Below are 23,852 nucleotides of genomic sequence, written 5' to 3'. Positions count from 1 at the left end.
ACTACCAAATGTAAAATTGATAGCTAGTGGGAAGCAGCTGCATAGCACAGGGAGATCAGCTCGGTGCTTTGTGACCACCTAGAGGGGTGGGATAGGGAGGGTGGGAGGGAGACACAAGAGGGAGGGGATATTGGGATATATGTATACATATAGCTGATATACTTTGTTATACAGCAGAAACTAACACAACATTGTAAAACAATTATACTTCAATAAAGATGTTTAAAAAATAAGAGATTTATAAATAATAAAAAAAATAAAAGGCATGATATAACATCATTAAAATGCCAAAATTTTTACATAAAGCTATTTTTTTATATATTCAATTAAATGTCATTAAAGATGTTATAAAAGTAGACCTACTTCCAATTCTATTCCTCAAAGTTATCTCATTGACAATAAAAAAAATGGTGATATACTTCATCAATGTGTTTTCAGCACATACACAATTTTAAGAGTAAGATGAATTGTTCAATATTATAAATGTACATTGCCCTCCATTTGCCCCCATTGCAAAAATTATTTCTAATTCATGAGTTCCTCTGAAAACACAAATGGGAACATCAAGATAAGCAAGAAAACAGATGTCTAGAACTACTGGGAATCAATAAGTAATTATGCAAGGATCTATCGCATGCTTACTCTCTGAGAAGCAGGATTTGACAAGTTAATTAATTTGTCTTTCCTCTTATCTAAGCACATCCATCACTCAAATCCTACATACATTCTGTATTAATATCTATGTCTAACATTGGCAGGAATACAATATATAAGCTTCATGGTTCTCAGATGCAGTTGTATTTTATTTTGAGGTCATAGGGCTCGTGTCCTGTATGGAGGGCTGTGTCCTTATGACCTGAAAGGTGTTGTTCAGATTTACAGATGGTGCTTTGCCCAGTGCTGAGTGCTAGGCTGTGAATGAGGCTGCTGTGTGTGCTCTAACGAATGCATTTTCTGTTTGTACTGATGAAATGTGCCCTCAAATGCTGGGCCTTTCGTGCTGGGATATAAAAGAGGTTTCACATAATCTTTGAATGTTATGCTAGCTAAGTCCTCATTGTAACTCCATGACCTCTAAATTACAAAAGAAAAAATAGGCTTTTAATTTAAAATAAATCTTGGCAGAAGTCACGTAAAAAGTAGCTATAGCATTTCCTGGTAACGGCCCAGTGTTATCTATCATGACTGGGGTAGTCAGAAAAGGAATATCGGTTACATGACTAAAGGTCCATTGATTTAAACTTCTTCAGTTTGTATACTCGATAAATCCAATCCGCTCAAGTCCTAATTTCTCACTTTACCCCATTTGGAGTTCATAATCTATTTTCACTATCAAATATGAATCATGTGAGCATTTTAATTCCTTTGCTTTTCTCTCCCTTTTTCAGTCTTATCCCTGGAGAAAACCCAATTGACTTCCTTCTCCAGGTATGCTTGTAAGTAGGTAAACGCCTAGGAAAAACAACAAAAACAGCAACATTGAATGTTGACCAGGCTTACTTTATATTAATAACCAGAAATGTCATATCAGCAAACACTGCCCAGTAATGCTACACATTTCCCTCATGTTTGCTTCCTGGGTCTCCAAAGCAACTGGTTCACATTTCCTTTCTCCTCAACCATTACATGTCCTCTACTCTTCCACTCTAACAGTGGCATTACCTTATATTTCAGTGAGAAAAGACAAATCATGAGAAACCGACATCTCATCTTACTGCCAGCAAACAAGTTCTGCCCTCTTTCCTGTTGCAATGAACAATTTGCCCCGGCTTTAAAATTCTTGCACATTTTTATATCCCATTCCCTTCTGCTATTTTGGGGACTTATCTGTAATTTCCTCTGTAATACTCCGTAGAGTATCAATTTCACTCATGCTACCTCATCAATCCCTTCACACATTGTTGTGCTTTGGTGTCTTCCACCATGAAACAAGAGAAAATAAATTCTCCCTTTGCATTATATCTCCTTTTAACTACAGCTCTTTTTTATAGTTACCTTTCAGAACAAACTTAAAGAAAAAACTCTCTCTACTGTTATCTGCAGTTCTTGCACGTCCCTTAAGCCCCTTTTTCTCTTCAATTCCCTAGGTGAGTCCATCTAATTCTGTGTTTTATGTAACAGCTATATGTTAATGACTTCTCCCTATCACACCTGAGTTGTATACTACCTAATTAATTACTTGATATATATACCTGGATGTCTTATAAGTTCACACTTACGCTTAAAATAGAATATCTAATTCTCACCTTCACCCGCATACAGTTTTTTTCTCAAAGAATTATGCTGTAATCTACACAGATTGTAAACCAAAAAAATCTAGGATTTTTCCTTTATGCTTTTTGGGATATTGTGATTTATAATAAGAACTATATGTTTGGTCTTTGTACCTATTTCTGGCAGAGTTCCTAAAACCACTGGAATTTTCTAAGCAATGAGAGTGATAAAATGTATCCTTTGTCAATTAATGAGGTGACTTTTGGACTCCACTTAAGAATGGGGACTGGAATTTATAGTGCCACGCCCCCCCAACACCCTCACACATTCAGGAGGGGGCAAGGGGCTGAAGATTGATTTCAGCACCAGTGGCCAATGCTTCAATCAATCATGCCTATGTAATGAAGCCTCCATAAAACCCCCGAAGGACAGAGTTCAGAAAGCCTCCAGGTTGGTGAACACATGGAGGTGTATATAGAGACGCACGCTCGGACAGGGTGTGAAAGCTTCTTGCCCTTTCCCTTTCCCTTGCCCTATACACCTCTTCCATCTGGCTGTTCCTGAGTTATATCCACCTATAATAAACTGGTAATTCAGTAAGTAAAATGTTTCTGTGAGCTCGGTGATCTGCTCTAGAAAAGTAATTGAACCCAAGTAGGGAGTCATCAAAAGCATAGTTGATAACCTGGCCTTGCAATTGACATCTGAAGGGTGAGTAGTCTTGTAGGACTGAGCCCTTAACCTGTGGCATTAGGCTACTACCTCCAGGTAGAGAATGTCAGAATTGAGTAAAATTGTAGGACATCATGCTGGTGTCAGAGCATTGTTTGTTGGTGCTGTGGAAACCCCCCAACTCCATACACATATGTTGGAATTGAGTGCTCAGAATTCTTACGTTTGTTTCCTTTACACTCTATACCCATTCCATCAGCATCACTATTTTCATAATGTACTCTAAATTGGTCCTATTGTCTCACCTCTATGACTACCAAACTGTTCCAAACCACAATCATTTCCCATTTGAACATTGCAAAAGGCTCTACATCCTTGCTACGCAGATCTACAGCACTGGTAGGCATTTCCTGGAAGCATGTTGGAAATGCAGAATTTCAGACCCTGCCCCAGACCTGCTTAATCAGAATCTGCATTTTAACAAGATCCATCTCCATGTAATTTGTGGGCACATTAAAGTCTGAGAAGCCTTGATCTATGTAATATGACTCCTGCCTATCTCTCTGACCTCACTTATTAGACTTCACCCATGGCTTATAATGGCTTTCTTTCTTTTTTTTTTTCCCTAAATTGCCACATTCTTCCTTTACTTAGAATCTTTGTAGTGGTTGCATTCACTGCCCATGTTGTTTTCTCCTGATTATTAGTGGCTCTATCCTTCCTGCCATTCAGGTATTCGGCTAAGTATCAACTCCTGAGAGTCAGGATACAATTTTTAATAGATGTCTCAGGTTTTTTCAAGTCTTGTATCTGACTTTGTTCCCGCCTACATTTTCAAGGATGTTTACATAGTAAACAGCTGTGCAATACAGAGAGTGTGATCCAATCTGGAGCAGAAGACAAGTTTGTTTGCTGTCCAGGAAAAAATAAATGTAATGTCTCCCTCTGTGCAAGGGTGAGGCAGATTTGTTAGCAACCCACTTTATAAGATCAGGGTTTCCCAAGCTTGAATTTCTTCACTGTGAACAAAACATCTGACTGGGTGTGGCTATCCCTCACCCTCCTGGGACTTCAGGGCAAAGGGAACTGATGTAAACATGAAGCTTATGCTGCCTACTGTGCTATGAGTAATAAAACCCTTTGCTGTCTCCCATTATCCATGAAATTGTGGCAAGAAACAACTGGACTTTAGAGAAGACGAAAGACTGACAGGGAATACACAGGAGTGCTGGATCTAAGGCGGCCAGTGAAAAAGTGGAAGGTCTTTTCTGTATAGCAATACCAATGTAACTGTTTGCCTGAGTTTACCTATCAAAACATAGCTTCCTCAACAACAACAACAAAAAGCTAAAATGAATTAATATAAAATACTTAAAAGTTCTTTTCCTTTTGAATATTTAGAACTTCTCAAATATTTTTGAACAATTAAACCGTATGGTTTTGATTGCTCTTTTGATTCTTTCTCCAATATTGAAACTAAAACAGGTAAGGAAAACACATTAGATTATGCATTATGCAAAACACCAATCATTTTCTATTCTATTACTGCTGCCTGAGCAGCTTCATGGTTCTAAAAAGACTATAACTCTGTATTCTTTAACAGCTTCTAAATGCTTAAAAGAGAATTTTATAATGAATTATGTGTTCTTCTACATGGCAAACTCCATACTGAACTTTTGGAGATGAAAAGCTCATTATTTCAACATCTTAATTAATAGCATTTCACAAGTATAAACAACAATGGTAATTAAATTTGTAATGTTATTCTATTAATACAACATAATTTGAGATATATTTCTTTAATGTATTTCTAGTGTTTATGACAAATTTATTGTATTCATAGGTTTTTAAAGAATTGTTTTGGTAAGAGGATGTGAGAAAACACACATCAGGAAAATTATTCATGGAGAACTAAGAGACAATAAATATGACAGGGGTTGGTAGTTATCTGTTAAACTTAACGTTGCTTGTTAACTTGATGTCAATTTATATACTGTTATTTTATTTTATACACATTGACTAATATTAAAAATAAAGTGTTTTCCAATAGTCAAGACATGGAAAAAACCTAAATGTCCATTGACAGATAATGGATAAAGGAGATGTTGTACATATACAAAGGAACACTACTCAGCCATAAAAAAGAATGAAATAATGCCATTTGCAGCGACATGAATGGACCTAGAGATCATCATATTAAGTGAAGTAAGTCAGAAAGAGAAAGACAAATACCATATGATATCACTTATATGTGGAATCTAAACTATGACAAATAAACTTACGCAGGAAACAGAAACAGACTCACAACATAGAGAACTGACTTGTGGTTGCCAAGGGGGAAAGGGGGTGGTGGAGGGATGGATAGGGAGTTTGGAATTAGCAGATGCAAACTATTACATATAGAATGGATAAACAACAATGTCCTACTGTATAGCACAGGGAACTATATTCAATATCATGTGATAAACCATAGTGGAAAAGAATATGAAAAATATTGTATATATATATGCATATCTGAATCTCTTTTCTGTACAGCAGAAATTAACACAGCATTGTAAATCAACTATACTTCAATAAAATAAATTTAAAAAACTAAAGTGTTTCAAAAATTCAAATTTAGGTAAAATTATGTCAAAAGAGGAAATGGCTTATTAACATTATTTAGGCACTTAAATTTGTAGTATTCTCATTGTGAGTCAACAGTGAGATACATCTAACAGGCATGCTACTATAATCTCAGGTACTATAATAGAAGTCAAGCATTTAGAATGAGGGAGGTGCTAGCTCTTTTCTGCTCTTTACTGGTCAGGCCACACATGATATTTTATTCAGTTTTATACCTTTGTCTTAAGAAGTAAGATGTCAATTTGGAGAACAATGGAATGGTTCCATTGTTGAGAATTGAGAATATTGAGAATATCCAAATTCATCAAAGATTGAACAACGAAATTAAGGATATATATCCTGTACAAGAGAAAGCTCATGGTTGTCTTCAGCCACGTGGATAACTGTTATGCAGAAGATGACTTGTTCTGTACTCCCTGCTTGAGTTTTTGACAGGACAGTAAAGAACGAAAATTTTGAGAAAGTGATATTTTATCAGACTTAAATAATGTAATGTAGTGAACCATATAAAGATCTGGATGATCAAGAACATTACAGGATAAAAGAAGAGCAACTGTGGAGGCTCGAGGCTAAGCTGAGAAAGGGAAGTTAGAAAAGGCAGGATTTTATACACACAAATATGCTATACCTATAATATGTGGGTATGTCAACATTACATCAAATAGATACCTACTGATTTATTTATTTAAAATCCTGTTGTCAAAGAAGCAGTCCGGGAAGTTACATAGAGATATATACAATGGTTGATAGTTCTAAAACTCACTTTCTCTTAAATTAATCAGTGCTAAATGTGGTTTAATAAAACCAAATAATTCTTCAGATTTATTTCCAGACTACATTATTGTCAATAAACAGCAATACTTGGTTTCAGTGAAAGTTATATGAAATGACACTTAGAAATATTTTTCCAGAGTCATTTAGGAAAATTAATTGTGACAAAAATTTATGTTCTGTGTATATGAGGAGGATTTTGAAAATCTTAGCACCATAAATGTTTCAGATGACTATTCAAAGACAAATTATTGGCATTGCAGTCAAATATTTCTTTTGTCAAGTTCTGGTTGACAAGTTATCATTGATTTTGCTAATTCACTTCTTTGTTATGTCATCTTGTCTTCTAACTTTCCACTATTTTTTTTTCCAGTCTCAAGATTTCAGTAGGTTACTTTGGTACAATTTCCTTTTATAGATGTCAATCACATTTTTATGGTCCTGATGACTTTTTTAAAAATAATAAATTCCTGATAAAGAAGCTCTTAAAGATACAATATTAGGCCATTGTCATCTTGTGATAATTGCATTTAAAATGTACTAGATGGGGCTGGGGAGAGAAAAGTGGAAATAAAGAAGCCAATAAGTCAAAAATCTATACTTTTCTAAAACAAATGTCTACTTAAAATTATGTGATCTTTTACAAAGTACATTTAATATAATATTAATTTGCTTTTCACAAACTGATAAATAGGGTAGGTATTACTCTACACATTTTGAAACTCAGGAAACATCAACAGACACAGCACAATTTACAGAAGCTGAGTGGAAGAGTAAGAGTTAAAAAGTCTTCCAGCTCAAGGTTATTCATACTTTTAGACAACCGCTTTTCCTGAAAATGTTTTACTGCCAAGTTGGAGAAACTGTTCAATTAAAAACAACGAAAAGTCTAACTAATTAGATTTAATCATGCTAATATGTACAAGCAACTATATTCCTCCTCAAATTTTCAGTAGCATTTGATCATGTAAACTTTCTATTCTATTTGAAACTACATTCTCTCTTAGTTTTCAAGATCCTAGATATTCACCAATCTTCTTCTGATTCATTTCTTTTCCCCAATTTCTCTTACTGCTTTATCTATTTACTCTCCAATTAGAGGATTTTGGACTTGCTTCCCAGTATGCACTTACTTCTTTAAAAATGCATTCATCCTCATGGAGTGAGAAATCAGTTACTAAAAAACAGCTCTCCAATATCTATTTCCAAGACTGGTCGATTTCCCACAATTCAGACTTTACTCTGAGTAGGAGAGGTCTACTATAAAGACAGGTGTAGGCGTGTGGGGATGGGAACTATAAAAGCCTGGAAACGTTTGAAATGACAGTGCTGAAAAATGTGATAAGTCAAATAAAATTGAATAAAAATAAAGTTTATCAGAATTGAAGAACTGACTTTAACTACAATAGCTATGGGAATAAAACTGATAAACCTGTTTAAAGACTTTTAAAAATACTTTTTTTATTCCAAGATTTTATTTTAGGTTTTTTATATACATTTTCAAAATCTTAAGACAACGAGACCAGAGTCAGCAAGACCTTAGCAGAAGGTGAAGGAATAAGGATTATTGTCTCTAAGAAGGAGGGACAAAAGAGCAGCCATGTAAGACCTAAAGAAGCAGCAAAGAGGTCTAATTGTTCACTTTCATATCCCAGCAACCACAAAAGTGGCTACTGCACTACAGTTATTCAATAAACCTTTGTTGAAAAAAATGAATGAATGATCTAAGATAAATGACTTTAAAATAGTAGAAGACTAGAGGCGTTTTACTAAAATAGACAGTGTATATATTTTATATTTCTACTCTTTAGAACAGTGGTAATCAAATTTTCAGGAAACTTACAAACTTAAAATTTTTTTGACACCGCCCCAAAAGGCTTTTATTTCTTTATTATATGTGGTTCTTTACTGTACTGAAAAGGGTAATACTAAAATATGTATATATCATGTCTTTTTATAATAGCAATAAACCTGTTACATCTTACTTCTGTAAAAATATTTTTAATGCAAAAATTAATAAGGAAATATAATTGTTTTACATTTTTCAATATTTTAATATATATATTTCTAGATAATTGTAGATATTCTCCTTTGATGATAAACCAAAACATAAGTAAGCAGCAGTTTCTTAAAAGTTAGTTTCAGTGTGGAATGTCACTGTGTGTGACATTAAAATCCACTGGACCTATTTGTATTTTGAATGAACATTTTGTCCATGCATGATTTTGCAACATAATACGTTGGTCATTTCGAAAAAGTTGATTGTTTGTATTATAAAAAACAGGTCCAAATGTTGACACATTTTATTATACAAAATAAAAATAATTGTATTTGTTAATTTCCTCATCAGAAAAGTATTTAAGACTGGAAGGTATCAAGCTTAGAGTGGTATATACAATTTTTCAAAATTCTAATGTTTGCTCTTAAGTTCAAATTTTAAGTTATTTTTCTTAAAGTGTCAGTCTCAGTTCATTTCCAAGAAAATGTCTGACAAACACTTAAGCCAGTATAACTCCAGTTTATCTCTCAGTCATTCTTTCAAGCATAAATTGTGGTCATTTGAAAAAAGCCACTAGTTCCATTCTCAAATCAATCACTCAGGTGCTTTCACTTAAGGCAACAGTTGTACTTTGATATGCACCATTAGTCCTGTATGCACATTTTCACTTTACATGTTTTCACATGTAATATTAAAAATACACATGCACTATTGTCAATATTTAATTATATTAACTTTTATATCTTCATTGAAAATGAAAACTGGCTTGTGTTTTTTTGTTGTACAATGAGCATTTGCTGCTGAAAAAACAGTTACTATCAGAAGTGTTGGGTGTCACTGTCTTGATTCATGCTAAAGCATCAGCAGTTTTACTCACCACTGAGTTTGCCACTTTAGTGGCAAACTCAATGAAATATTAACACAATGAAAAAAAGAAAATAACATCCTAACGTTACTACAAAAATAGTATTGATCTCTTGGACCTCCTGAAAGTGTTGTGGGCTCCCCAAGCAAGTGGATGGATACACTTTGAAAACGGTTGCTCTGTAAGATCATCACATTCTATTTCATTTTCTCCAAAATATAGTCCAATAAAAAATAGTTTCTGAATGTACTTTTCCTATATGCTATTGTTAATTTCTCTAACTCTAAATAACTATCAAAGTCTATGTCTACAAACAAAAGCAAGAGAGTATCTGGCAGAAGTTTAAATTTGTGAGAGAGAGTTACATGATAAACAGCATGTCCTTTCAGCTTCTTGACCAGATTGGACTGGTATTGATTGTTGTCTAAGTCTAAGGCAATGTTTCATGCTACTCTGGATTTATTCTTTCAGGCTCATTTACTGTGCCAACTATAATTTTGTTTTAGCACTGACCTCTTGTTATCTGTTACAATTCTAGGATTGACAGTATAAAAATAAACTATTTATAGAGCACTGATTAATACATATACCTGGGGTGTATGCAGGCCTGATTTTTATGAAGCATTCTTTGAACATCAAGTAATATTTTGGGTCCCCTTATTAACTATTATTAATTAAAATTAATATAGTAGCTGTCTTCATGATCGATTATTTTTTGAATTGTTGTATCATTGTTATTGACCTAGCTTGAGCTACATGCTCAAGATTATCTTATAAATGTTAACTAATGGAGAAAACTTAAGTTTCTAAAGGAAATTGTGGTGCTGTTAGAAAGAGGAAAATATTTGGTTTTGGCCTGAGTTATTAAATAGGTGACTCAGTTCTGTAATTTGCAGGCACCATGTATATCAGGTCCAAAGAGCCAGGAAACTCTCCTGGAATATGAATTGCTAGCCAAGGGACAAAGAGAATGAAAAAGTTGGAGTCCAGTCACCTTTATGGAAATTGAATGAAGATACATGGAATCATAATCTTTATTTCACAAGATTGTAATTTTGTGTTTCTATAATTTTACCATAAGACAATTTTCCTATGTGAAAAAAACCCTTTTTAAAAAAGTAGCTTTTAGGGTTTATTTTTCTGAAATCAATTTGTAGACATAGCCTAGGAGACTGGTACTCAAACCAATTTCTCTGTGAAAATAGAGAAATTCAGCAATGATATCTGTGATGACTTTGCAATGAGTCACCTTGGAGGAGCTAAACTACATTTCCTAGAATTCCTTTCCAATTATTTCTCCAGTTAGCATGGGCCATGAGAGAGATTCTTGTTGGAAATGGAAAGGTGAAAGTGAAACAGCAGCCATTTTCTGTACCTCATAGACATTTTTGCTTTTCTCACTGCATTCAACTATTCCACATTCCCGCACATCCTTCTTCAGCTTCTCTGAGTTCTATGCCAGGTGTATGTGTTTCCCTTTATAATGAGGTCCCTCCCCCTCACCCCCGTTTTTTATCAGTCAGAGGTAATAATAAGTTACACAGATTTGTCTGTCCTCATGGGCTCCAGGTCATATTTGTGGGTACCAGCTTGTTCTTCTCCCCACCATACATCCATCTTTCTTTCCTAACTGCCTGCTATTCTCTGGCTTCAAGCTGCTGCGTCAGACATGACCATAGCTTTTCAGAAACTACTTAACTAGCTACTGTACTTATGTAAAGTCAAATCCCTGTAAGATATAACTGCATTTACTTTCACGTAAAATCAAGATTTTTGAGAGGATAAAATTGAATCTAAATTCACTTTATTCCTAGTATGTCAAAAGAAAATATATTATGAAGTATTTTCTCAATTTTTTTTCAGTTTTCTATATATGGAGACAAATAATGGATATGAACAAAACAGCAGGGTTATATACAATTTTTAGAAAGTGTGTTGAACTATGTTAAATCTCTTTTGGAAATTTTAGAGAAAAGGACTTCACCATCAGCAGCAATCATCTGATGAAGAAGGAAGGTGACAACATTGGGAAAAACTTCCCTTGAGAAATAAGTTGATTTATTTTATCTTAGGCCAGGAGAAGCATAACAACAAAAGTGAAGACTTTTATACAGTGCTCTTACCAGCGTCTAACTTACTACACAGCTGACATTATTATCATGTTGTTCCGTCTCCTCCTGCTAGAATGCAAGTTTTATGAGGAGTTTTATGAGGATGGACATCCTTTTCTGTTTTTTTCTTTAAATAGTACCAAGCACAGAGGATATAACCTGGCACAAAGTAAGTGCCCAATAAGTATTAGATTGATGAAGAAATAAATGAAGGAGTGACTGTATGAACGATTACAGTGCCTTCCTTTCCTCAGGCTATTTGTGTTTTAATGGGAAAGGAACTCCATGTGGTTAAAATAAAAATCAGCCTCTGTGCTCTTAATTTCAAAAGAACTGTCTTAGCATATAAAAGCAACACAAATATGTTGCTCAAGGCATTCAAGAAGAACATGACTGAGGAAAAACAAAACAATACAAAATGACAACAAAAACCCTTTTATTCCTGCTATAGGCTGAATGTTTATGCTCCCATCCCCCAATCCATGTGTTGAAACCTAAGGTCAATATAATGGTATTAAGATGTGGGCTTTTACAGTGCGATTACAGGTCACGAGAATGGAAACTTCAAGAATGGAATTAGTACCCTTATAAATGAGGCCCTAGAGAGCTCCCTTGCCCCTTCTGCCATGAGGATACAATGAAAAGTTGGCAGTCTACAACCCGGAAGAGAGCTCTCACCAGAAATATGCTGGCATTGTAACTTGGACTTCCTGTCTCCAAAACTGTAAGAAATAAATGTTTATTGTTTATAAGCCCATAGTCTGTGCTGCTTTGTTATAGGAGTGCAAACAAACTAAGACAATTCCTTTTCCCTAAAGTTTATGTAATCTAGGCAGTTTCTCTTAATTTTTTTCTCTTTCTCCATTAACAGGTAGTGACACTCCTCTTCCTCACATACTAATCTTCTCTTGACTTGTTAGCTAAGCTTCTTGCCTTTTATTTCTTCAAACAATCCTAGTTCCGTTTAATCTACCTCTTCTTTTAGCTTTTGTAGTTATGAAGCTGAATCCATTTAACTGAGTAGTAAGGCCTATATTAACTCAATAAGAATTTTTACAAAAATTAACTCAAAATGGATTAAAGACTTACATATAAAACCTGAAACCCCTAGAAGAAAACATAGGGAAATAACTTCCTGATATTGGTTTTAGCAAAGATTTTTTGCATATGACACAAAATGTATAAGCAACAAAAGCAAAAATATACCTGTAGAGCTACCTCAGTTAAAAAGCTTCTGCACAGTAAAGGAAACCCTCAACAAAATGAAAAAGCAACCTATGGAATGGGAAAAATATTGACAAGAAGCTAGTTTCTGACAAGAAGTTAGTGTCTAAAATATATAAGGAACTCTTATAGCTCAGTAGAAAAGCAAAAAACCACAAATAATCCAATTTTTAAAATGGGCAAAGAAACTAAATAGATATTTATCCAAAGAAGATATACAAATGGCAAACAAGTATATGAAAGGTGCTCAACATCACTAATCATCAGGAAAAATACAGGTCAAAACAACAATGAGATATCATTTCATTCCTCTTACAATGGCTATTATCTAAAAGACAAAATATAAGTGCTGGTGAGGATGTGAAGAAAAGGGAACCCTTACACATTGTTGGTGGGAGTGTATATTGGTGTAGCCATTATGGAAAAGAGTATGAAGGTTCCTCAAAAAATTAAAAATAGAACCGCTATATGATCCAGAAATCCCACTGATGGGTATACACCAAAAGAATTGAAAACAGTATCTCAAAGAGGTTTCTGCATTCCCATATTTATTGCAGCATTTTTCACAATAGTCAAAATATGGAAACTACCTAAGCATCCATCCATGCATGAATGGAGAGCAAAATGTCATACACACACACACACACACACACACACACACACACACACACACAATGGAATATTATTCAGCAGTAAAAAAGAAGGAAATTCTGCTATTTGTGACAACATGAATGGAACTTAAGGACATTATGCTAAGTGAAATAAGTCAGAAACAGAAAGACAAATACTGTATGGTATCACTTACATGTGAAATAAAAAAAAAATCAATACCATAAAACAAAGCATAGAATAGCGGTTGCTAGGGGCTGGGGTTGGCGGGAATGGGGAGACATTCGTGTCAAGACTAGCTAAGCCATTCCATGGCACTGCCACCTTGGCATCCATTTTGTTTGGCCAAGGGGCCGGCAGGAGCCTTAAATTAACATTAGCCCATCATGCAAGCATATGCCCTAGATAACAGCCCACAGAGTCACAGGTAAATGAAAGTTCCTGATATGACTTCCCCAATGTGACAGTCTCTTCTACCTCCCAGTGCCTTCTTCTTGTGCACCTCTTAGGTAAGACCCCATGGAGCTTACCAAAATTCCTCTTTCTGGGTTGACTTTGTCACAGGCCTTAGCCCAGGAACCCCAAAGCATTCCACCAACAGACCCTAATAATGGCACATCACTCTTGCTATTCCTGCACCCTGCCTTGACCTACCCATGTGGCTCTTGAGGCATGCCTTGTAGTTCCACCAAGACCTGTGAGTAATAAATATTGAGATAACTATCTCAGTTCCTCTCGTGGTCTTTTGTTAAACTGTGCTCATCATATGGCACCCTGAGGTTCTACTTAACAATTGTTGATTTAACAAAATCATAACAGTTGTTCAAAGAGTACAAACTTTCAGTTGTTAAAGTTCTGAGGATTTAATGTACAGCATGGTGACTATACTTAATGCTGCATTGTATATTTGAAATTGGCTGAAAGACTAGATCTGAAGCACTCTCAAAAAAAAAAAAAGTAACTATGTGAGGTGACAGATGAGCTAATGAACGTGTTTGTGGTCATCACTGTATCCTCAGTGCTTGTTGTAGAATAATTGTTTGGAAATGCTTGTAAATAGAATAAGTAAATTGTTGAATCATATTTCTTTTTGGATCAAAGCGTTAATGGTATTTTAAAAATATTCTTGATGTTGGTATTTTTCTACCTTTGCAACAGAGCTATAATTTTATTACATCCAGATCAGATAAAATTTTCTTTATTTCTACTTTTTGGGATTGCTTTATTCCTACTATATGATGCTTTTTTTCTTTATTTCCTAATTTATGATCAAATTTTGTGGTTATTCCAGAGACCTTGATGGTAGAATCTCTCTGCTCTTATGGTACAGAGAGATATTATTAGGTTTAGGGTAGGGTTAAGGTTGTACTATATGGGTAATTGAAATTAAAGCTATTTTATTCTTCATTAGATTTCTACATCCATATTTTGGGGGGTTCCACATGAGCACTCATGTGCTAAGACTGGTAAACTTTTTTAAAAATATAGCTCTAATGAAATAATTTTGATTTTTATTGCAGTTTATGCCTTTATGTATTTTAACTTTTTATTCTTTGTCTTATTTCATTGTCTGTATTAAGTTTCAGACTATGGATTTTCTACATGTGCAAAAATCACATTATTCTGGCCAAAGAGTAATGATAGATCATGTATTATGGGGTCACTAGGAAAATATTTTCTATTTTGGGGCACAGATATGAATAAAGGTGGTCTGTTTCTGAATCTCAGCATTGCCTTGCCTTGATGTAGTGTCTAGAGATACTGCAGCTATTCACCAATGGACAAAACTAAGACACAAAGGGTAGCAGAGTAGAAAACATTGTAAAATCTGGCCTTCATCCTGACTTGAGATGATAAGTATTCTTATTGTTAAAGAAAATTACATGGAGCAGACACTATCCAAACATGCAATCCTCTAAAAGATTCTCCAAGAAAAATTCTGGTAATTGTACACCCCTGTTTTTTAAAATCTTTTGAGATGCTTTGACTCTGTTCATTTTACACTTCAATGACAGTTTGCTTGTAAAAATTTTGGTTCACCCTTCTTTCCATGAATACTTCATAGGGTATTCTTTCTTTAGAAAATGCAAAATTATAATATGGAAAAGACTCAGGAGAATTAATTTCCTTCTTTTTAGGTTATTTGATTTTTATAACATGGATGCCAGATTCTGCCCTTTCTCTGATGTGTAGTAAGTTTACTAAAGTATATCCTATCCTTTCATTTTTCTTTTTCTTTGGAGGGGAGCAGTATGCAGTTTTAGTCTATAGATGTGTTTTGTTTTCTTTCTCAATTACTGTACTGCCTTTGAACTGTTTTCCTTTCTTTTATTTGTTTGGTTTTCTTCTTTGTAGATACACATTACCTGTAAACTGGACCTTTTTTTTTCCTTTTTCTGTACGAGCATTATTTTTTCTATAAAAATGGTATGTATATGTATTTTTTTGCATGTGTCTGCATAGAAGATCATTCAATAATAGGATTGAGAAAATTCTTTTGATTTCATTAGGGCTTATGATATTATCTCATTCTCATTTCCTTTTTAAATTATGTGCACTTTTTTTCCTTATTATGTTATCAATCTCTAAATGTTGATCTCGTCTATTGTTTTATCTGAAAAGAATCAACTCATACTTATTCAGTAGTTTTATCAGCTTTTTGTGTTCTACCTCATTATTTTATGCAGTTATATTTATTCTTCTGCTTCCTCTTAGATTAATGTTTCCAGTTCTCTGTCTAACTTTTTGATCTGGATGATTATTCAATTTATTTTACCATCTTTTTAATAAATATATTTAGTTAAGTTTATGAATATTTTTCTAAACGCACTTTAGCTGTATCACATAGGTTCTGGTAAGTCATGGCATTAGGATAGAGTCTGTTCCAAGATTGAAGGTTGGTGAGAATAATGAATTGCCATTTGTTCAAAGTTGCTTTCATTTGGTTTAGGCTTCAAGCACCTACAAATATGCAAAGTTTGTGAACATGGTGTCCTGTTTGCCTCTAGATTGTCTCATAGAGATGCACATGATGTCAGGATTCTTGACAGCCATCCCAGAGTGAGATACCTGCCCAGTTAAAAGATAAGTATTGCCCTTTATGTCTCCAGACTTGTAGGAACCTCAAACAAGCTTACACCAAAATATAGAAAATAATATTCCTACCTGTGACCTAGAATTACCATCACTATTATTCTAATATTTTGATATTTTGGGACAATCCTTCATTATCTTTGTATGGAGTATAAGACCTAGATATTTTCCATTTATTCTATTAGAGGCTTTCCAAATTCAAACCTGGTCATCACCTGCTATAACAGTAAATGTTTTACTTTAACGTGTCCTTTAGAGAAAATAACTTAAGGTGTCTTACTTTAGAATTTATCTACTTGGTTTATAAATTAGTTTATCTAATTTAATAAACTATTCTCACTGAGTGTCAGAGGAAAGAATAGGATACTTGAAGTTAAAAGATCAGAGTCTGAGGTTAAGCTTCATTAATCAGGAGCATGAGAAAATTCTTAAAACTAATTTATAGATTTCTAATTTGTAACAGGATACTAGTAGTATTTTTTGAGAACTTAATGTGATAATATATATGTAAATAATCAAATTACACACAAAGAATAGTTATCATACTTGTTTTCATGATAATAACACCATTGTATCTTACTAATTTTTAGTGTTATAATCTTTCTGGGTATAATACACTAAAGATGAGAACTCATTCTACATTTTCTATTTTAACCAAGGGATTTGATCTACTTGAGCTCCCATGTAAAATGTGAGAAATTCCAGAGTAATACATCAGAAAATATAGGTAACGAAATGGCATATTTACACATAGTAGATTCTTAAGCTGCTGGTCATAGGTTTTTTTGTTTTTTTTAATTGACGTATAGTTGATTTACAATGTTGTGTTAGCTTCTGCTGTACAGAAAAGTGATTCAGGTATACATATATATACATTGTTTTTTTGATACTATTTTCCATTATGGTTTATCACAGGATATTGAATATAGTTCCCTGTGCTATATAGTAGGACCTTGTTGTTTATCCATTCTATATATAATAGTTTGGATCTGCCAATCTCAAACTCCCAATCCATCCCTCTCCCACCTGCATTCCCCTTGGCAATCACAAGTCTGTTCTCTATGTCTGTGAATCTATTTCTGTTTTGTAGATAAGTTTGGTCATAGTTTTTTGGGGTTTTTTTTGTTTTTTGTTTTAGAATTACTTAACCAGATAACTCTTGATTGATTTTTCACTTTGGAATGATTGCTGTGGCATTTGAAGAAACAGAAGATTAAAGTATAGCTATTTTATAGCAATCCCCCATTTATTTATGTGTGATTGTTTTTGTTATATTTCAGTGTGAGTTATATTTAGGGATTATTAATGAGATGGGCATAGTAATGTCATCCACAACTTATTTCTATTAGGAGATGACATTGGCTTAAATTTTATTTTCAAGTGGTAATTGGTATGTCTGTTTTTTATGCTTTTCAAAAGCATTTTCTTGGTTTTATTTGTGTATGTAGTTGCAAGAGCACTAAATAATTTTTATTTGAATTAATTGGTTTGATGTGTGCAAAAATAGTATAATCAATTGATTCAATTAACTCTTACTGAGAACTTGTGCAAAGCGCTTTAGCACAAAAGATAAGCACAGTGAGAAACAGTCTTGAGTTAAACATGAGATTGACTTCATAGGGCAACATTCACTTCACATTTATTTCATATCCTCCTCCCATATTGATAACATATCAAAATTAATGAGTTGGGTGGTTAGTGAACTCTGCATGTACTCTCAGATGAAGAACACACTTAGTGTGCCTTATTAGGATCTCATTCTGAATATAATAAGGCTGCTTACTTTTTAAAAAATCTTAGTGATAAACCAATCCACTGATTATTTTTTAAAGTCCAACTAATACATTTTTAAGTGATCATGCAAACCGTCTGCGAAAATAATTCAGAAGCTGGCATTTTTTACTTACATGATGAAATTAACCTACAAACTAATTTAGAATACTACTCAACTTTAGTGCAACTAAAATGCAGAAATTATATTCAAAGCAAGACTATATTCTCTGAATGGGCCACATATTTTTGAAATTTGGTCTATTATAACTACAGTTAAGTTGAAAATAATGAGCTGCTTGTTTTTCATTATTTACAGGACATTTAAAATAGAGTGGGATACAAAAAAATTGGATTTTACGTTCAGCAACTGGTATCAGTAAGGAAGTGAAAATTGTTACATATACAATATATACATATACTCTTACTTTCAGCTCTAGAAAATAAATGTGACCTGCGTTTTGTTGAACTGTTAATAAGTATATGAGTAGAAATGCCTTATAGGCAAGTTACAAACTCTATGTTACACTGCAATGAAAGGAAAGAGATGGGCACTGTCTGGAGGAAAACAAGGGGATAAACAGGATTAAAATTATATCATTATTGTATGAGAGAGATTTGTATTATTTTAGAGAGATAGATGGACATAACAGGTGACAGAGTGTAGAAATTATCTATATATTTATCCCAATTCGTCACAGAGTATTATTAAACATTTCAAAACCTTCTAATTAAATACAAAAACATCTTTATAGGTAAGTACTACAAATCTCCATTTATTTGGCTCATTATTTTAAAAAGTTCAGATTTAAAGAAAACATTGTAAATTATTAACCTAGGCCTAAATCACTTTGTTGATTAACTGGATTAAAATTATTAGTATGTTTCCTTTGTTATTTTGTCACCAACTTGAGATACATACTTACACACACACACATATCACAAGTTGATGGAAGGAATATAGCACATATTCTGGGAGGAAGAAAAATTTCCTTTATTGAATGAGCATTTCACTAAGGTTCATAACACTCTTATGAAAACAAAAGGTGTAACTTAATATTATGCTTGGTACAATTTATCAAAACTGAAATAAAATTCTAGTTCTGACATTTAATGAAAAGACCTAGAATTCATGGTCTTGCATTATTTTCCACACTAGTCCAGTTTACTGTGTATCCTTGCTCCTTTCCTATTACCTGACAAATTCAGAACTGAACCAACTAGCAGATCGTTCCAGACTGAGTACCAAATGTCATTTTTATTGAGGTTGTTAGTCTGCAAAACCCAGGTACATTCTCTGCTCTTACCTCAAAACGATTCCAGATATCCAATCATACCCACAATTGAAGCTAGACTCTGACAAAGTTTTATTTGATGGTGAGTGTAAAATCTAATATTACATTTTTGCATGAAAAGTGACTAATGCATTTGTACAGCAATGGTTATCTAAGGAAGGAAAAATAAATACTAGCATACTGTTAGGGGGAGTATTGCCATAAATGGTCTATTTCTATTTACCTGTTATCATAAAAATTATGACTCTTTCTATAAAATCAAAGCAAATAGATCAAATTTTTGTGTTTGGAATCATCATTAAAATTGACCATGGACAGTTCATTTGATTCCTCTAAAATTCTAAAGCTAAAATAGGGATATGTTCATGTTTATTTGTATATTGGGTAAACATTTATTGTGGTAATCTTAACATTTCTGTTTGTAAATTATTCAAACCATTTTCTGATGCTAAAATTGGTTTACTCACAGCAATGTCGTTCTGGAAGTAAATGATATGGAGCTGGTCCAGCTTCCTGGTTAAACCTGGAATGAAGAGCAGTTTCTGTAGGTTGCATCTAAAAGTAGAATTTGGAGACAAATTGGGCAGTTGGAGTGGGGGTTGGGGGGGAGTTGTCTCTATGATGATGTGGTTTCATGAAAAATCAATTACTGATCTCCACTTTACCCTATGGAGTACATACATTGATTGGCACTTTTTAAAAATATTTTTTAAAAGTTTTTTTGTTGTTGTTTTTAAATGCAGGATAATAAAAGACGTATCTCGAAAACTGAAATGCACTAAATGTTGGCAAGAGTAAAGAAGACTATGTGGCATTTCTTTTGGACGAGAAAAATGGTTTAATATTTCTAACATACCTTTCTCACAAATCCCTTTATACAGAATGCAACAATCTATGAATGTCACCTTTGTCACTGTCATCATTAGTATTCCTTCTGGTAGTTCTATTACTGTATAGGCACTAAAGTAGGCGCTGTCATAGCCTGTAAGAATGGGGGAACTGAAATCTTTCCTAATATTTGTTTTCTCAGCTCACTCCAGAGTTATATAATGTTATTGTTTTTCTATTTATTTGCCATCAAAATTATTGACAATGTTACAAAGTGGACCAATTAGAAATTGATTCTTTTTCAAGGAAAAAATCTAGGACCATACATATGAAGAAAATAGTAGAAAGGTTTACATAAAAGGTCCCAAGGCCAACAAAAATCTTTAAACAATGGCATATTCTGATACAAAGGAGATCTATAATTTTTCAGTTAGTGAAAATAAATAGTTTAAGCTCCTACTGTATCAGTTTGTAGTTTTTATCTTATATTAATTCATCATTTTTTAAACTGAGTAAAGATACAATTATTTTCAGTCAGGCAAAGGAAATTATTTTTAAAAGTCAGTTTGTCATCTTCCCAAATGAACTCTTTCTCACAACTCACACTTACCACACAATTTTTTTATCAAATAATGAGCCTATTTAATATTTTCTCTTACAAAATAAGATGCATGTGAGCATCACTTTCTGCTACCAGTCCTACAAGACATAATTCTTACCTGAATTAGAATTTGCTGCCATTTGGGGTTATATCTGATATAAATAATTTGTAAGATAAATATATTCAATTCCTAGAGCTACCATAACAAATTACCACCAACTGGTAGCTTAACATAACAGAAATTTATGCTTTCACAGTTCTGGGGATGAGAAATCCAAAATCAATTTGTGGACAAGGCTATGGGTGGAATCTTTCCTTGCCTCTTCCTAGCTCCGGATGGTGGCTTTCAATCCTGGTGTTCGTTGGCTTGTAGTTGCATTATTTCAATCTCTGTCTCTGCTGTGCACCATGCTGGTGCCCTCCTATGTATCTCTGTGCCTAAATTTCCCTTTTCTTTTAAGCATAGCAGTCATATTGTATTAAGGCCTACACTAATAACCTCATCTTAACTTGATTACATCTCCAAAGACCCTATTTCCAAATAAGGTTACACAGGTACTGGGGGTTATGACTTTAACATATCTTTTTTTTTTTTTTTAATGTATATAACTGTGCATTTTCTCTTTTTTTTTTTATTAACTTTTTTAAAAAATTAATTAATTAATTTATTTATGGCTGTGTTGGGTCTTCGCCTCTGTGCGTGGGCCTTCTCCAGTTGCGGCAAGCGGGGGCCACTCCTCATCGCGGTGCGCGGGCCCCTCACCATCGCGGTCTCTCTTGTTGCAGAGCACAGGCTCCAGACGCGCAGGCTCAGCAACTGTGGCTCACGGGCCCAGTTGCTCCGCGGCATGTGGGATCCTCCCAGACCAGGGCTCGAACCCGTGTCCCCTGCATTGGCAGGCAGACTCTCAACCACCGCGCCACCAGGGAAACCCCTAACATATCTTTTTGGGGGACACAATTCAACCCTTAACAATAAAGGTCATGATAGGCAGGTGCTGTATAGTGATAGTTATTCAGGTACACATAATAAGTAGTAGTCTGATCAAAGATGCTCATTAGCAAGTAGAATTCTCTAGAAACTCAGCTGGGGGTCATAAATAATGGTTTCAAACCTTGTGAGGGAGAAAGACAAGATAGTGGCAGGCTCCCAATCCTAGAGGAGATTTACTAAAACATAGATCCTATACATGAATAAAAAACAAGGACCTATTTCCTAGGTAAGACTCAGAATTCAAGAACTAGACTGCTAGCAATAATCATGGAACTGGTGTCATTTCTTCAGAATAGAATTTCTCCTGCATGTTAAGATAGACACAATGCACTAAGAAAAGTGTGAAACCTGAAGTTAGGAAATCAAGTGGAAATGTTGGAGGTCAGAGAGGAAGTACAAAAGTTAGAAACCAATTATTAAAATGCACACATCAATATATTTTCTAGTAGTATTATTCATGTAATATATCTGACTTTTTCAGTAAGTCTTGAGTCTAAAATTTCAATACATTACCCTAGTTTTAAATTTTTTTTCCCTTAAAACCCTTACAAGTTAATTTAATCATTAATAAACATACACAGTTTAGAATACTAGCCATTCAAAATGGCAGTGCTCTCTGACAAGTTCCAAGAGGACTGTATTTTTCTGATCAAATACAGTTTGGGTACACTCCACTGTATTCTTCCTCTGTCTTCTCTAATTGGACAGCAGTCTCTGGTATGTCATTGGGCACCTAACTACATAATTAAATAATAGAGTGTGAAATAAAGCCTCACCTGTTTCTGTAAATTCAGTTGGTTATTACCTATATTAATTGCATTTCTCCATTATATGCATATTATATTATTTCATATTTAGGATTTTTGTATTATGCACTCTTATAATGGGTTTTTGAATTAGTGTTCATTAAAATTCATGAGTATTCATCTGATTATTGGTAACAAGTATTAAAAATATTCAGCCAGGCAATTTTTAAAGTATTTTACCTATCTTGACTCAGTAATCACAATAATCATATGGATTAGTTAATATTAATCTCTTCATTTTTAAGATGAGAAAACTAAAGCACAGGTAGACTAAATAATTTCCCTGTGGTTACTCAGGAGGTAAATGTAGAAGTCAGACTATACATTTACCCTGTCACACTCCAGAATCTAGCCTCTTATGCTGTTCATTGTCTGTCTGACGTTGTGAGATGTGTTCCCAAGACAGTAGAGTGGAACTGAATAGGAGCATTTAAAGGATGCAATATTGAATTTTAAAAGTGTTTAAATTGTTTTAAAATTAGTGGGAGAAACTGATATTTGTGTAATGGAGAGCATGAGGAGAGTCTCTGTGGTATGAGGATCCATGAGTTAGAAGTTTATGGAGTTATACTCACACATCTAGAACCTGAGTGTAGTTATTTGGGGACAAAGTTTTTCAAATATCAATACATTGTTTCTGGTTTTACAAGAATGTATGAGACCTGGAAACTGGTATTTGGAATTAGTGATGCTTATTCATGCAGCAAACGTAGGAATAACTTATTTGAATCTGGAACTTTGGTAGATATTAGGCAGATATTTAAAAATTATATATTATATGTAATATAATATATAATTATATATTAGAAATATATATGGCAGATGTGGCATCAGGAAAGACTACATAGATACAGTAACAACATATGTGGGAAGAACGTTCTAAAACAAAGATAACAACCTGTGGAAAGGCCCAAAAGCCAATGCCATCATGCCACAGTCATTACTGTGATTTTCTCTGCCCTGCTTTCCTTTGTACTTCAAGGGGCTGACCCCTGCAATATTCCCAGGTGCACTTGCTCACTGGCTCTGGCTATGTTTTACTAATGGGAAGCACTGGAAAAAGATTGGATGGTAAAGAAGGCAGGATATTTGTTCCACTTCATCCTTTTCAGATCCTAAGTTTTACCCACTATGGTTCCAGCTCCTGATTGACATCTGCTCTTCATGTAGTTCCAGTTCCCATTAGAAAGCCTAGTATCCTGGGCTCTGGTCACGTGAGCTCTTCCCTTTTTCCTCTCTGTTCCTAGGCATGGCGGCTGTTTCTTTTACTAACCTCTGGGATACCTCATTCTCTTTTTTTTTTTCTTTTTGCCTTTAAAACACTTCCAATAAGTTTGTATTTGCAGTATTTAAAGCAAGGTTAGCAAGTGAGTTC

The sequence above is a fragment of the Eschrichtius robustus genome, chromosome 4 (genome assembly GCF_028021215.1).
Source record: "Eschrichtius robustus isolate mEscRob2 chromosome 4, mEscRob2.pri, whole genome shotgun sequence".
NCBI lineage: Eukaryota > Metazoa > Chordata > Mammalia > Artiodactyla > Eschrichtiidae > Eschrichtius > Eschrichtius robustus.
This window is presented reverse-complemented; position numbering follows the sequence as displayed.